Consider the following 15,688-nt stretch of genomic DNA (forward strand, 5'->3'; position numbering starts at 1 on the left):
GGAGGGAGGGAAACAGAGAGGGACCTGGAATTGACATGTGAAGCAACCTTGTTTCTAATTTAAATTTAAATTAAAAAAAAACAAAGCAAGAAAAAAAGGAAAAACTGCCCTGAGTCACAAAAGAGAGTTTGGACTAATCAACAATCTTGTGATTTTTTAAAGACTTTGGATATCTATAGACATGTAATAAATTCTTTTTCATTATTTAATGACTTTAATTCTATGGGGACGAAGGATTAAAGTAGCATGTTTTGTGTTAGTGGGATTGGTCAGTTTATGTTTGCCATAAAATGTTATGAGTTTGAATGCATTGATGTAGAAGGTAAAACAAAAAAAGCAAATTTGCATAAAATGTCCTGTGATCTCTATCCCACATTTTTTGTTCAGAGCACACTGGAAATACCTGGTCATTTGTGATTTTCACAAACATAAAGATAATAGATGCTCACTGGATAGCCTCACTGTGGCACAAAAAATAAACCCAGAGAGTGATATTGGGGTTCAAGCTTCAAACTAAAGATCAGAAAAGCAAAGCAGCCAGTCACTAGCTCTTACCTCTATGTCAGGCTGAAAGGACTGATTCATGAGTTCTCCACCAAGTCTCAGACTGCTGCCTCTCCTCATCGTGGCTGGAAGGAATCTTGCGACCGAGCCTACTGAAGAAATTGGTTCCATGTTTTATACTTCTCTAGTGCTGGGATTAAAGGTGTGTGATACCAAGTGCTGAGATCATGACTGTGAGAGCTGTTTCTCCTAGTACTGGATCAATTTTGTGTAGTCAGTGTGACCTTGAACTATCAGAGATCCATCTACCTGTTAATTCTGAGTCCTGGAATTAAAGCTATGTGTGTGGCTTCTATGGTTTGTGACTGATTTTGCTTTCTGAATCCTCTGGAATGCTTCAACAAATCATAAATAATATATCATCATACCTCACTGTTCCATGAAAACAGTATACATTGTCTTCAGGGCCAACACTATGAAGTCCAGTTCTGTCATCAATAGACAGACTTACCTGTCATCATACAAAAACATGTTTGCTTTTGTATATTGAGATGTCAGCTTCCTTATGAAATGATTTCACATGGTATTTGTTGTGTTTATTTTTGCAACATATATTTCACATGCATTTTTGCCTGCTACTGCTTGTTGGCAATGTCTGAACTTTGATTATGACCTTTAGAATTTAGGATGTAAAAATATTTAAAGAAAGGAACACCTTAGACACGTAGAGGAAGAAGTCATTTAGACAGACCCAGAGAACCAAGTTGATGATTTATTTAGAATGATTTGATGACTACAGGCGTTTTGTGTATGAATAGGAAATTTCTTCAAGGAACCTTCTGACAGATGCTACAAATGAAGGATTCCTCACTTTAGGCCTCTTGTTGGGCCACTATGGAAGAACACTTGGCCTTTGCCTGACCTTGTGATTTCAAAGAGCTTATCTCAGAGAGAAAAATGATCATACCCAAGAGTGACATGGTGGCTGTCAGGACCCCTAATGGGAGCACAGCAGTATAGTGTTTGTCTATCAAGGCTTCTTTTTTAAACCGGAAAGTCAGGTGGAAAGTCAAGAGTGGTTGAGCCATAATGATCTGCAAAGTGGTTCCAGCTCACGGAAACAAATGTGAAGAGGCTGCTTACACTCAAAACTAAGGCTGAGACCTTGTAGTAATTTTTCTTCATCTCAACCATTGGATTTTTTCATGCAGCTAATCTTAAAGGCCATTGCACTGAAAACCATTACTGCAGGCTTCATCAAAATGGCCCCTACTAACAGATTATCTGCATACTGAAATTCAGGGGAAATGGTTCAGGTGAAATTGATAGGGGTGTGCACCAGCATCTTGATTACAGTCCCCGAGACATTAAACTCTTGAGGGTAATGAGCTTCCCAGAGTTTAAATGACACAAATTCTACAACTTTGTCGTTGAATTCCCACAGCATTGGCAGCTTGCAAGGGCTATTTCAAATATGAAAGCTGTTAGGCAACTAAGGAGGCCTGTCAGTTTGAAGATGCACTCCTTTGCACTGACAAATCTGAAGATGAGATTAAACATGTATATAGTTAAGTCAAGAACACAAGGGAAGGTGGGAAAACAAAATGAGTCATGGTTTATACAGCATTAACCTCTCATACCTCGTCCCTGCTATCATATAGCGATATTTAAGTAGTCTTTCTGTGTGTAAAGGTTCAAACTACAGGTAAGAGTGTAAGAATCCATAAATTCACACCGCCAGATTCTAGGTTCTCCACACCAGCAAGACTCCAACATTCCAATGCGAACGAAGCAGAAGAGAATGACCTGAAAAGCACTTTCATGAAAATGATAGAGGCCCTAAAAGAGGATATAGGAAAATCCCTCAAAGAAATGGAAGAAAAAACAAACCAAAAAATGCAAGAAATGGAAGAAAAACAAACCAAAAAATGCAAGAATTGGAAGAAAAAAACAAACCAAAAAAGGCAGGAAATGGAAGAAGAAATGAAGCAAAAAATGCAAGAAATGGAAGAAAAAACAAAGCAAAAATGCAAGAAATGGAAGAAGAAACAAACCAAAAAAGGCAGGAAATGGAAGAAGAAACAAAGCACAAAATGTGAGAAATGGAACAAAAAGCAAACCAAAAAATGCAAGAAATGGATGACAGAACAAACCAAAAAATTCATAAAAGGGAACAAATGGACAAAAAGATAAACAGAAAATTGAAAGAAGCAATGCAAACACTGCAAGGGTTGAAAACTGAAATAGAGACATTAAAAAAAACACAATCTGAAGAAAGGCAGAAAATGGAAAATCTGGACAAACAGTCAGGTACTACTGATACAAGCATTACCAACAGAATAGAAGAGATGGAAGAGAGAATCTCAAGTGTTGAAGATACACTAGGAGAAATGGATTTATCAACCAAAGAAAACCTTATATCCAACAAATCCTTAACACAAAACATCCAGGAAATATGGGACACCATGAAAAGACCAAACCTAAGAATAATAGGTATAGAAGAAGGAGAAGAAAACCACCTCAAAGGGGCAGAAGGCATATTCAACAAAATCATAGAAGAAAACTTTCCCAACCTTAAGAAAGACATGCCAATGAAGGTACAAGAAGCCTACAGAACACCAAATAGAGGGGACCACAAAAAATCCCCTCGCCACATAATAATCAAGACCCCAAACACACAGAATAAAGAAAGAATATTAAGAGCAGCAAAGGAAAAAGGTCAAGTAACATATAAAGGCAGACCTATCAGAATTACACCTGATTTCTCCATGGAAACTCTGAAAGCCAGAAGGTCCTGGATAGATATTCTACCTACACTAAGAGACCATGGATGCCAGCCCAGACTACTATACCCGGCAAAGCTCTCAATCACTATAGACGGAGAAAACAAGATATTCCATGACAAAACTAGATTCAAGCAATATGTGTCCACTAACCCAGCCCTACAGAAAATTTTGGAAGGAAAACTCCAACGCAAGGAAGCTAACTACAACCAGAAAAACATAAGCATTAGAGAATCCCTCTCTACCAATAGCCAAAAGAACAAAGGGGTGAAATTCCACACATAATTCCACCAACAACAACCATTGCAAATCGAAGAAGGATGAACAATCAGTGGTCATTAATATCCCTCAATATTAATGGCCTTAACTCACCCATAAAAAGACACAGACTAGCAGAATGGATTCGAAGACAGAACCCTTCCTTCTGCTGCATACAAGAAACACACCTCACCCTCAAAGACAGACATTACCTGAGAGTTAAAGGTTGGGAAAAATTTTTCAATCAAATGGACCCAAGAAACAAGCAGGGGTAGCAATCCTAATATCTAACAAACTAGACTTTAAAATAAAATCAATCAAAAGAGATGAAGGAGGTCATTACATACTCATCACAGGTGAAACCCACCAAGATGAAGTGTCTATCCTGAACATCTATGCCCCCAATACAAAGGCATCCACATTCGTTAAAGAAACATTATTAGAACTTAAATCTCATCTAAAGCCCCACACAGTTATAGTGGGAGATTTCAACACACCACTCTCACCACTAGACAGGAATACCGGACAGAAACTCAACAAAGAAGCAAAGGGTCTAATAGAAGTAATGACCCAACTGGGATTAACAGATATCTATAGAACATTTCATCCACATAAAAAAGAATATACCTTCTTCTCACCACCACATGGAACCTTCTCAAAAATCGACCACATACTTGGCAACATATCAAACCTCAGCAGCTACAAAAAAATTGGAATAACTCCATGCATCTTATCAGACCACCATGCTTTAAAATTAGAATTCAACAACAACACAAATTGCAGAAAACCTACAAACTCATGGAAATTGAATAATGCTCAACTGCACCATCCCTGGGTCAAAGAGGAAATAAAAAAAATAAAGACTTCCTCGAATTCAATGAGAAGGAAGACACAACATACTCAAACCTATGGGACACTTTGAAAGCAGTGCTATGGGGGAAGTTCATAGCACTAAGTGCTCATATGAAGAAACAGGACAACAGTTATACCAGAGAATTAACATCACAGCTGAAAGCTCTAGAACACAAAGAAGCACACTCCCCCAGGAGGAGTAGACGCCAGGAAATAATCAAATTGAGGGCTGAAATCAATAAAGTAGAAACCAGGAAAACAATACAAAGAATCAATGCAACGAAGAGTTGGTTCTTTGAGAAAATAAACAAAATAGACAAACCTTTGTCCCAACTTACCAAACAGCAAAGACTGAACACGCAAATTAACAAAATCAGAAATGAAAAGGGGGACATAACAACAGACTTTGAGGAAATCCAGAGAATCATTAGGTCATACTTTGAAAACCTGTACTCCACAAAATTTGAAAATTTAAAGGAAATGGATGACTTCCGGGACAGCTATCATTTACCAAAACTAAATCAAGAACAGATAAGCAATTTAAATAGACCTATAACCCCTATGGAAATAGAAGCTGTCATCAAAAGTCTCCCAACCAAAAAAAGCCCAGGTCCAGATGGCCTCAGTGCAGAATTCTACCAGAAATTCAAAGAACAGCTTATACCAATTCTTCTCAAAGTATTCCACACAATAGAAGCAGAAGGGTCTTTGCCAAATTCTTTCTATGAGGCTTCAATAACCTTGATCCCCAAGCCACACAAAGACACAACTAAGAAATAGAACTTCAGACCAATATCCTTCATGAACATTGATGCAAAAATACTCAATAAAATACAGGCTACAAATCAACTCAAGAAAATCAGTAGCCATACTATATACAGATGATAAAAGGGCTGAAAGAGAAATCAGAGAAACATCACCCTTTACAATTGCCACAAACAGCATAAAATACCTTGGGGTAACGCTAACCAAACAAGTGAAAGAACTGTATCATAAGAACTTTGAATCTTTAAAGAAAGAAATTAAAGAAGCCCTCAGAAAATGGAAAGATCTCCCATGCTCTTGGATAGATAGGATCAATGTAGTAAAAATGGCAATCCTGCCAAAAGCAATCTACAGATTCAATGCAATCCCCATTAAAATCCCAGCACAATTCTTCACAGACCTTGAAAGAACAATAATCAATTTTGTATGGAAAAACAAAAGACCCAGGATAGCCAAAACAACCCTGTTCAACAAGGCAACATCCGGAGGCATCACCATCCCTGACCTCAAGCTCTATTATAGAGCTATAGTCCTGAAAACAGTTTGGTATTGGCACAAAAATAGACAGGTAGACCAATGGAATCGAATTGAAAACCTGGGTATTAACCCACACACGTACGAACATCTGATTTTTGAAAAAGAAGCTAAAAATATACAATGGAATAAAAAAAGCATCTTCAACAAATGGTGCTGGCATAATTGGAGACTGGCATGTAGAAGAATATGGATCGATCCATGTTTATCGCCATGCACAAAACTTAAATCCAAATGGATCAAAGACCTCAACATAAATCCAGCCACACTCAACCTCTTAGAAGAGAAAGTGAGTGGTACCCTTGAACGAATTGGTACAGGAGACAGCTTCCTGAACATAACACCAGTAGCACAGACAGTGATATCAACAATTAATACATTGGACCTCCTGAAACTGAGAAGCTTCTGTAAGACAAAGGACACAGTCAGCAAGACAAAAAGGCAACCCACAGAATGGGAAAAGATATTCACTAACCCAACATCTGACAGAGGGTTGATCTCCAAAATTTACAAAGAACTCAAGAAGCAAGTCTCCAAAACATCAAAGGACCCAATTAAATTTCATGAGTATGGCAGAAGTTCCCTTTATAAGAGATTTTGGTTAGCAATTTCGTTGTGTCTGTCAAACACTGAAATGTATACACTTGTTAGATAATCATTTTAATGATTGGAAATAATATTGGAAAAAGGCTTGCAATATCATATATAAGATGATGCTTATTTCAGGTATGTTTGCAATACATAAATGTAAGTAAGTTAAATGAGATTATAACTAGAATAATGCTCAAATGTAATTTCTAAATTATGGTAGTGTGCTCTTACATGGCAATTGTAAACTGATCTCTGCTGAAAGAACCAACAAAATGAAAAATGAACCACTTGATGTATCATTTCAAGTATAAATTCCATATGGGAATCATGTATATTTGTATGTACACACACACACACACACAGACAAAAGATACACCACAAAAAGGAACTGTAGGTAGAACAAACTACCAGTATATAATGTATTTCATATTTGTAGATTTTTTTGAAAAGTGGAAGATTTTTAAAGAAAATTTATACATATATTGCAATTAAAGCCACAGTGAAAATGACTTTAAAATATACAGATAACTGGTCTAAGCTATACCTCACTGGAATTGTAATTGCTGGACATGTAGGAGACTCTGAATCCATCCCTCAATGACAAAAATCAAAATCTACATGTAAAACATGAAAACTTGTTTAAATTTCCCTCATTGACCCATAACTTACTCAAATGTGAATTTTCAGATAACCAACTTCATTTGATTGATGTATGTAAAGCATCCTGACTATCTGTGAACCACTATATTGTCTATCATAAAATTAAGACTCCACTATTCAAGGCAGACCTATCCGAATTACACCTGACTTCTCAATGGAAACGATGAAAGCCAGAAGATCATGGGCAGATGTCCTACAAACGCTAAGGGAACAAGGATGACAACCCAGACTACTATATCCAGCAAAGCTCTCAATTACCATAGATGGAGAAAACAAAATATTCCATGACAAAGCCAGATTTAAACAATACGTATCCATGAATCCAGCTCTACAGAAAATTCTAGAAGGAAAACCTAGATCCAAGGAACATAAGTACATTCACAAAGAAACAGGCAATATATAATCCCACTTTACAAAACACCAAAGGAGATAAAGGGGATACGAATAGGAAAAGAAGACGTCAAACTTTCACTATTTGCAGATGATATGATAGTTTACATAAGTGACCCAAAAAACTCCGCAAGGTTACTCCTAGAGCTGATAAACACCTTCAGCAATGTGGCAGGATACAAGGTAAACTCAAAAAAATCGGTGGCCCTATTATATACAGATGATGAAGTGACTGAGAAAGAAATCAGAGAAACATCACCCTTTACAATAGCCAAAAACAGCATCAAATATCTGGGGATAATATTAACCAAGGAAATTAAAGACCTGTATATCAAGAACTTTGTGTCTTTAAAGAAAGAAATCAAAGAAGATACCAGAAAATGGAAAGATCTCCCATGCTCTTGGATTGGTAGGATCAACATAATAAAAATGGCAATCTTGTCAAAAGCAGTCTACAGATTCAATGCAATCCCTATCAAAATTCCATCACAATTCTTCAAGGACTTGGAAAGAACATTAATCAACTTTATATGGAAAAACAAAAGGCCCAGGATAGCTAAAACATCCCTATACAATAAAGGAACTTCAGGAGGCATCACCATACCTGACTTCAAGCTCTATTATAGAGCTATAGTCCTAAAAACAGCTTGGCATTGGCACAAAAATAGGCAGGTAGACCAATGGAACCGAATCGAAAGCTCTAATTTTAACTCACACACCTATGAACACTTGATTTTTGACAAAGAAGCTAAAACTGTACAATGGAAAAAAGAAAGCATCTTCAACAAATGGTGCTGGCATAACTGGGTACTGGTATGCAGAAGACTGCAGATAGATCCATGTTTATCGCCTTGTATAAAACTTAAGTCCAAATGGATCAAAGATCTCAACATAAATCCAGCCACACTGAAACTTTTAGAAGAGAAACTGGGAGATACTCTTCAACGAGTTGGTACAGGAGACCACTTCCTAAACATAACACCAGTGGCACAGAAACTGAGATCGACAATTAACAAATGGGACCTTCTGAAACTAAAAAAGCTTCTGTAAGGCAAAGGACACTGTCAGCAAGACCAAAAGGCAGGCCACAGAATGGGAAAAGATATTCACTAACCCTACATCTGACAGAGGGCTAATCTCCAAAATTTACAAAGAACTCAAGAAGCAAGTCTCCAAAACACCAAAGGATCCAATTAAAAGGTGGGGTACAGAACTAAATAGAGAATTCTCAATAGAGGAGGCTAAAATGGCCAAGAGACACTTAAGAAAGTGCTCAACATCCTTATCCATCAGGGAAATGAAAATCAAAACAACTCTGAGATACCATCTTACTCCTGTCAGAATGGCTAAAATCAAAAACACCAAAGACTATTTATGCTGGAGAGGATATGGAGAGAGGGGAAAACTCCTCCACTGCTGGTGGGAGTGCCAACTCGTACAGCCACTTTGGAAAGCAGTATAGAGATTCCTCAGGAAAATGGGAATCAATCTACCACAAGACCCAGAAATTCCACTCTAAGGCATATATCCAAATGAGGCAAATTCATACAACAAGGGCATCTGCTCCACTATGTTCATAGCAGCATTATTTGTAATAGCCAGAACCTGGAAGCAACCTAGATGCCCCTCAACTGAAGCGTGGATAGAGAAAATGTGATACATTTACACAATGGAGTATTACTCAGCAGAAAAAAACAATGGAATCTTGAAATTCGCAGGTAAATGGATAGCACTGGAAGAAACCATCTTGAGTGAGGTAACCCAGTCGCAAAAAGACAAACATGGTATGTACTCACTAATATATGGATTTTAGACATGGAACAGTATAGTGCCAGTCTGCACTTCCACTGATAGAGAGTCTGGGAAACAGGCAAGAACCTAAAATATATGCATATATGCATAGTACCCAAGAGAAGAGGATTGAGACAAGATCCTCTGAATGGATGGGGAACACGGCGAGGGGTGGGGGGGAGTGGGAGCTGGGAAGAAAAGAGGGGGTGAAGAGGAAGAGAGTTGGTCATGGGGGAACAGGAAGTTGAGGGGGTGGGGGTAGAATAGGGGGAAGAAGGAATCATAGGATAGAAGACAGATCAGGAACCAGAGTGACCTCGGGTGATCTAAAGGGATAACACCAATTGGCAAGCTAAGCAATAGTGGAGAGACCACCTCGAATGCCCATTCCTGATAATGAACTTGATGTCTATAACCATCTGGTAGCCTTCATCCTGTGACTGATGGAAGCAGAGGCAAACACACAATTAATCACTGAACTGAACCCAAGGAACCCAATGACAGAGAGAGAGGAGTGATGAGCAAATTGGCAAAGATTGGGCTGGCAAAACCAGCAGAGAGGGCTGATCTGAACAGGGGAGTGCTCTTGGACACCAGAGCGACAGTGGAGAGGCCAGAATGGGACTGATCTTGATCCCCCAAATATGAGTGTCAGCGAGAAGGCCTGGGCAACCTATGGGGCCCTGAGCTGTGGATCAGTGTCTATCCCTGGAATACAAGCAGTCATCGTGTGCCTATAGCACAAAGAGGGATGCTCTCTCAGCCTGGACTCTTAGGGGAATGCCTGGACCCTACCCAGAGTGAAATGACAGACTCTAGATATCCCCTATATGGAAGGATTTGGCAATAGGGTGGGAGGGTGGGGGGAAGGGGAGTGTGGGAGTAGGGGAGGGAGAGGAAACTGGGATTGACATGTAAAACAAGCTATTTAAAATTAAAAAAAGAATTTATATATGAGGACATTGAGGCTTGTTTTTTCCTCATGATAGCTATAAGAGCAGGGAAAACAGCTTGGTATTGGCACAAAAATAGACAGGTAGACCAATGGAATCGAATTGAAAACCCGGGTATTAACCCACACACGTACGAACATCTGATCTTTGACAAAGAAGCTAAAAATATACAATGGAATAAAGAAAGCATCTTCAACAAATGGTGCTGGCACACCCAATTAAGAAGTGGGCTGCAGAACTAAATAGAGAGTTTTCAATAGAGGAGTCTAAAATGGCTGAGAGGCACTTGAGAAAGTGCTCAACATCCTTAGCCATCCGTGAAATGCAAATCAAAGCAACTCTGAGATACCATCTCACTCCTGTCAGAATGGCTAAAATCAAAAACACCAATGACAATTTATGCTGGAGAGGATGTGGTGAAAGGGGGACACTCCTCCATTGCTGGTGGGAGTGCCAACTGGTTCAGCCACTTTGGAAAGCAGTATGGAGATTCCTCAGAAAAATGGGAATAAACCTACCACAAGACCCAGCAATTGCACTCTTAGGCATATATCCAAAAGATGCCCATTCATATAACAAAGATGTCTGTTCCACTATGTTCATAGCAGCTTTATTTGTAATAGCCAGAACTTGGAAGCAACCTAGATGTCCCTCACCCGAAGAATGGATAGAGAAAATGTGGTACATCTACACAATGGAGTACTATTCAGCAGAAAAAAATAATGGAATCATGAGATTCGCATGCAAATGGATGACACTACAAGAAACCATCCTGAGTGAGGTAACCCAGTCACAAAAAGAGAAACATGGCATGTACTCTCTCATATATGGATTTTAGACATAGATCTGGGGAGTGCCAGCCTACAATCCTATTGCCAGAGAGTCTGGGAAACAGAAACTTCATTTACTGGCTGGTTAAGTACTGAGCTGAACTCAAGAAAGCCAGTATCAGAGAGGGAGGACTGATGATCAAAGGGATTAAGACTGGGCTGGTTGAACCCCCAGAAACAGCTGACCAGACAAAGGTTAACTCTTGAATCCCAGGCATCAGCCTGGGAATCCTGCATGGGACTGATCAAGACCCCCTGAATCTGGGTGTCAGTGAGGAGGCCTAGGTAATCTATTGAGCCTTGGACAGCAGATCAGTACCCATCCCAATATACACACAGTCTCTGGACTCCCATAGAACAATGTGAGGTGCACTCTCACCCTGAACTCTTGGGGAAGGGTCTAGGCCCTGCCCTATATGAAATGACAGACTATGGACACCCCCATGGAGGGCCTCACCCTCCCTGGGGGAATGAGGGGATAACGGGGGGGGGATGGGGGGGAGGGCACGGGAGGAGGGGAGGGAAAGGGAGAGGGACCTCGTACTGACTTGTGAAGCAACCTTGTTTCTTATCTAAATTTAAAATGGAAAATAAAAAAAATATTATTAAAAAAAAGAGCAGGGATTTGATGCTCATGTAACTAAGGAATCAATCTCAATTACATTAGTCTTTCTTAGCCTTATTAGAAGGAACCAAAAATAAAGTCTAAAATAGAAGAAATTTGCTACCATATTATACCTCAACTTGCTATCATGTCTAATATTTAACTTGATTGTGACTACTCCTATATTTATTTATGATATTTAGGTAGTAGTTGATCTAAGATTATAGTAAAAAATTCATTATCACTTTGGTTATCAGCTTCTTGGTATTTGCTATACACTACCTCTGTTGTTATTCACTTACAATTTTCTAATAGACATAATAAAATATATGCTAATTAAAAAAAGACTCCACTATTCTATGTGCAGCAGAATATTTAAATCACTTCTTATTTAAAATCTTTTTATGTGGTGTTAATGCTCATTAGGAACTATGCCCTGAAGGATGCCACTGAGAACTTAAGAAAGGATGCAGGAAAAGTTGTGTAGCCTTCCCTCCACCATGTGGAGAATGTCATTGCCACTGCACATGCAGAAGCTAGCAGGGGTCTGCAAACAGGATTGCCTTGTTGACATTATTTCCCTAGAGCTCCACAGTCTCTAAGGAATGTGCATTTTATCTTAGGCAGGACAGTTATATGCTACTTGGGATGGGTTTTCAAATGATGGTGGATTGCCTAACACCCTGCCCACACCCTCTCTCTTGTCATGGCAGATTTCAGGCAGTGGACTGAAGGAGCAGTGCCTTTTGAAGTACAACTGCAATTAGGGTAGAGAATGCTGTTGTGACAGACAAATGAGCTAGCTTGGCAGGATCTGGCTCTGCCCTTGTCTGAATCCCATGGAGGAGGTGCATGTGTTTGATAAAGTTCCAATTTGGCACCCTCCATATAACTAATTTTTTCCATTTTTAAATTTTATTTAAATTAGAAACAAGCTTGCTTGACATATCAATCCCAGCTCACTCATCCTACCCTCCTCTCCTGGCCCCCACCCTCTCCTTGGAGGGTGAGGCCCTCTATGGGGATTTCCAAAGTCTGTCATATCATCCAGGGCAGGTCCTAGGCCCTCCCCCCATGTGTCCAGGCTGAGAGAGCATCCATCCAAGTGGAAAGGGCTCCCAAAGTCAATTTGTATGTCAGGGTCAAATACTGGTCTGCTATCCAAGGCCCCATAGATTAACGAGGCCTCCTCACTGACGCCCACGTTCAGGGGGTCTGGAATTTTTACTTCTTACCTTTGCATATCATGGGTGTTGGGGAGATCCATTTAGAAGATGCCAAGATCATAAATATCTTCCAAACAATAGGAAATGTTGATCAGACAGGGAGTCACATAAGAGGTGAATCACCTTCAGTATAAAAGTTCTGTTAGACACATACTTCAGCATACAACAGTGTCCCACCAACTAATCTCTGGCTCACCCAAACCGACCCATTCTTCTTTTCTGCTTTGCTTCATTGGAGCCTCATTTATACACTTCAGGTATATCAGTCCTTCTGATATTCCCATCCCTCCATTCACAACTACCAATCATTACCCCATTTTATAGACAGGAAATCAACACAGAGAAACCACACAGGTATAAAAGTTAGTAAAGTCTCCAGAGCCCTCGTAGACACCCAGCACTTATGATATTCAGCAGGATTTACTTACATGGAAATCATGTCACTAAATAGCTGAAGCATATATCAATGGCTTTGTTTGTCCTATGAAATAGAATGTTATTAAAAAACCATGATGGGGAAAACCACAGAGACAGATGATCCGAGCTATGAGCTTTGAAATCATGGAATGACAGCTGGGGAGTCTGCATGGGACTGAACTAGACACTCTGAATGTGGGTGAAATTTACATGACTTGATCCTTTGGGGGACTAGCAGTGGCATCAGGACCTATCCAAGGGGCATGAACTAGCTTTTTGGAGCACATTCCCTATGGTGGGATACCTTGTTCAAACCTTGATATAGGGGAGAGGGGATTGGTCCTGCCTCAACTTGGTATGCAATACTTGTTGACTCCTCAAGGAAGGCCTTGCCCCCTCTGAGGAATGGATATGGTGTGTGAAGGCGAAAGGCAGGGGGTTTGGAGAATGAGAGGGAGGGTGAACTAGAGTTGGCATGTAAAATGAAAAGTAAATTTTAAAAAACCCCCATAGAATCACAAAGTACTTGCCTGTTTCTCTCTTCTCTCAAGTCCAAGTGTAAGATAAGTGACTCTAGAAATTCTCATGCTTCCTGGCTACCAGAGATGAATGGCACATTATGAGCAATGTGCCAGTGTCATGAGTTATGGCATGTAGTTTTGAAGGACCACAGTGGTTAATGTGCCTTTCATATGTCAAGGTTTAAAGGAATAATTCAGTCTTTCACTTTTTAATGTATAAAGTTTCCCCACACAACATAATTTGATCAGAATATACAGAATAATTTGATCATGATTTTCCCTTTGCCATCTTTTTCTTTTTTTATTTAAATAAGCTTGCTTCACATGTCAATCCCAGCTCCCTCCTCCCCTGCCCAATCCCTACTCTCCCGCCCCAGGGAGGGTGAGGTCCTCCATGGGGGATATCCAGTGTCTGTCATTATGTTCAGGGCAGGGCCTAGGCCCTTCCCCAAGAGTCCAGGCTGAGAGAGCATCCCTCACTGTGGAAGAGGCATCCAAAGTCCATTTGTATGCCAGGGATGAATACTGATATACTGACCAAGGTCTCATAGATTACCCAGGCCTCCTTGCTGACACCCACATTCAGGTGGTCTGGATCAGTCCAATGCTGGCCTCCCAGCCATCAGTCAGGCGTCTAAGAGCTCCCATTTGTTTAGGTCAGCTGTTTCTGTGGGTTAAACCAGCCCGGTCTTGACCCCTTTGCTCATCATTCCTCCCTCTCTGTCACTGGATTCCAGGAGTTAAGTTCAATGTTTAGTTGTGGGTATCACTTTTATTCATTGAAGATGAGAGGGAAAACTTCTACAGCCACTAGGGAAATTGTGGTGCCTGTTCTTAGAAACCTGGGAGTAGATCTACATCAATATCAAACTATTCCACTCTTGAGCATAAACCAAAAGGCCTTTAAATGCTACTACAGAGATACTTGCTCAAACATGTTCAGGTCTGCTCTATTAATATATCCGGTGATTGGAAACATCCTAGATGTCCATCACATGGTGAATGGATAATGAAACATTGGTATATTTACACAATGCAATATTATTCAGTTATTAAGGAAAATGCAATTATGCTATTCACAGATAAATGAATGGAGATAGAAAACAATGAAACTGAGTGAGGTAACCCAGACACAAAAAGACAACTATAGTAAGCTTTATCTTGTATCTGGATGTTAGCATTTGAGACTCAATGTGTTTGCCACAATCTGAATAAACACAGAGATTAAGTAACTATTAAGGGAGTAGTTGTACGGGGAAGTATCTCTCCGGGAATGGAAAGTAGAATACATTGTTATGGAGAGACAAAGTGGAAAATGAAATGAAAGATATAAATAGGGAGTGGGATGGGAGAGAAGGGTTAAGCAGGGAACACTGAGAGAGACAAATAACACTAAATTCCATTTAAAATAAATATGAAGCCCAGTAGTCAGTACACATGCCTTTATTCCCAGCAGAGGCAGGTGGATCTCTGTGAGTTCAAGGAAAATCTGGTCTACATTGTAAGTCCCAGGACAGTAAGTATACACAGAGAAACCCAGTGTTGAAAAACAAACAAAACAAAACACATATTGAAACCCACTACTGTAGAAGCTTTCTATAATATGTACACATGTGGAAGGAATATACATGGAGTCACCTAGTAATAGGAAAGAAATTGACCAAATCAGTAAAACCTCCAGTGCCAGGATTGTGTTACATGTTGTTGAGTCATTGGACAATGGAGTCCATGCAAACCCCCAAACATCAGAGACTATAATTCACAAGCTGAGCTCAGAGCCCTATTACTCAAGACAACACATATATTCCATCAAACAAGAAAAGGTTGAAGTATGAGTAGAAGCTTCATCCCTACTGAGCAGTGTTCCTTGTATTGGAACTCTGCCAGAAGAGGATGGTAATCAAAGACCTAACTAGAAACCTTGCAACTGTCAAGTCTTTGAGATACATTGGTGCAGTAGTACCACAATGTTCTTGTGACAACCAATCATTTTCTGATTGGATTTAAGG

At 39.7% G+C, this 15,688-nt stretch overlaps 1 pseudogene; it reads right to left on the reverse strand.

Moving 5' to 3' along the window:
- Positions 1–1,376: 1,376 nt before the first annotated feature.
- Positions 1,377–2,064, reverse strand: LOC101841410 (annotated as a pseudogene).
- Positions 2,065–15,688: the final 13,624 nt, after the last annotated feature.

This window comes from Mesocricetus auratus, unplaced genomic scaffold, assembly GCF_017639785.1.
Source record: "Mesocricetus auratus isolate SY011 unplaced genomic scaffold, BCM_Maur_2.0 Super-Scaffold_100003, whole genome shotgun sequence".
Classification (NCBI taxonomy): Eukaryota; Metazoa; Chordata; class Mammalia; order Rodentia; family Cricetidae; genus Mesocricetus; species Mesocricetus auratus.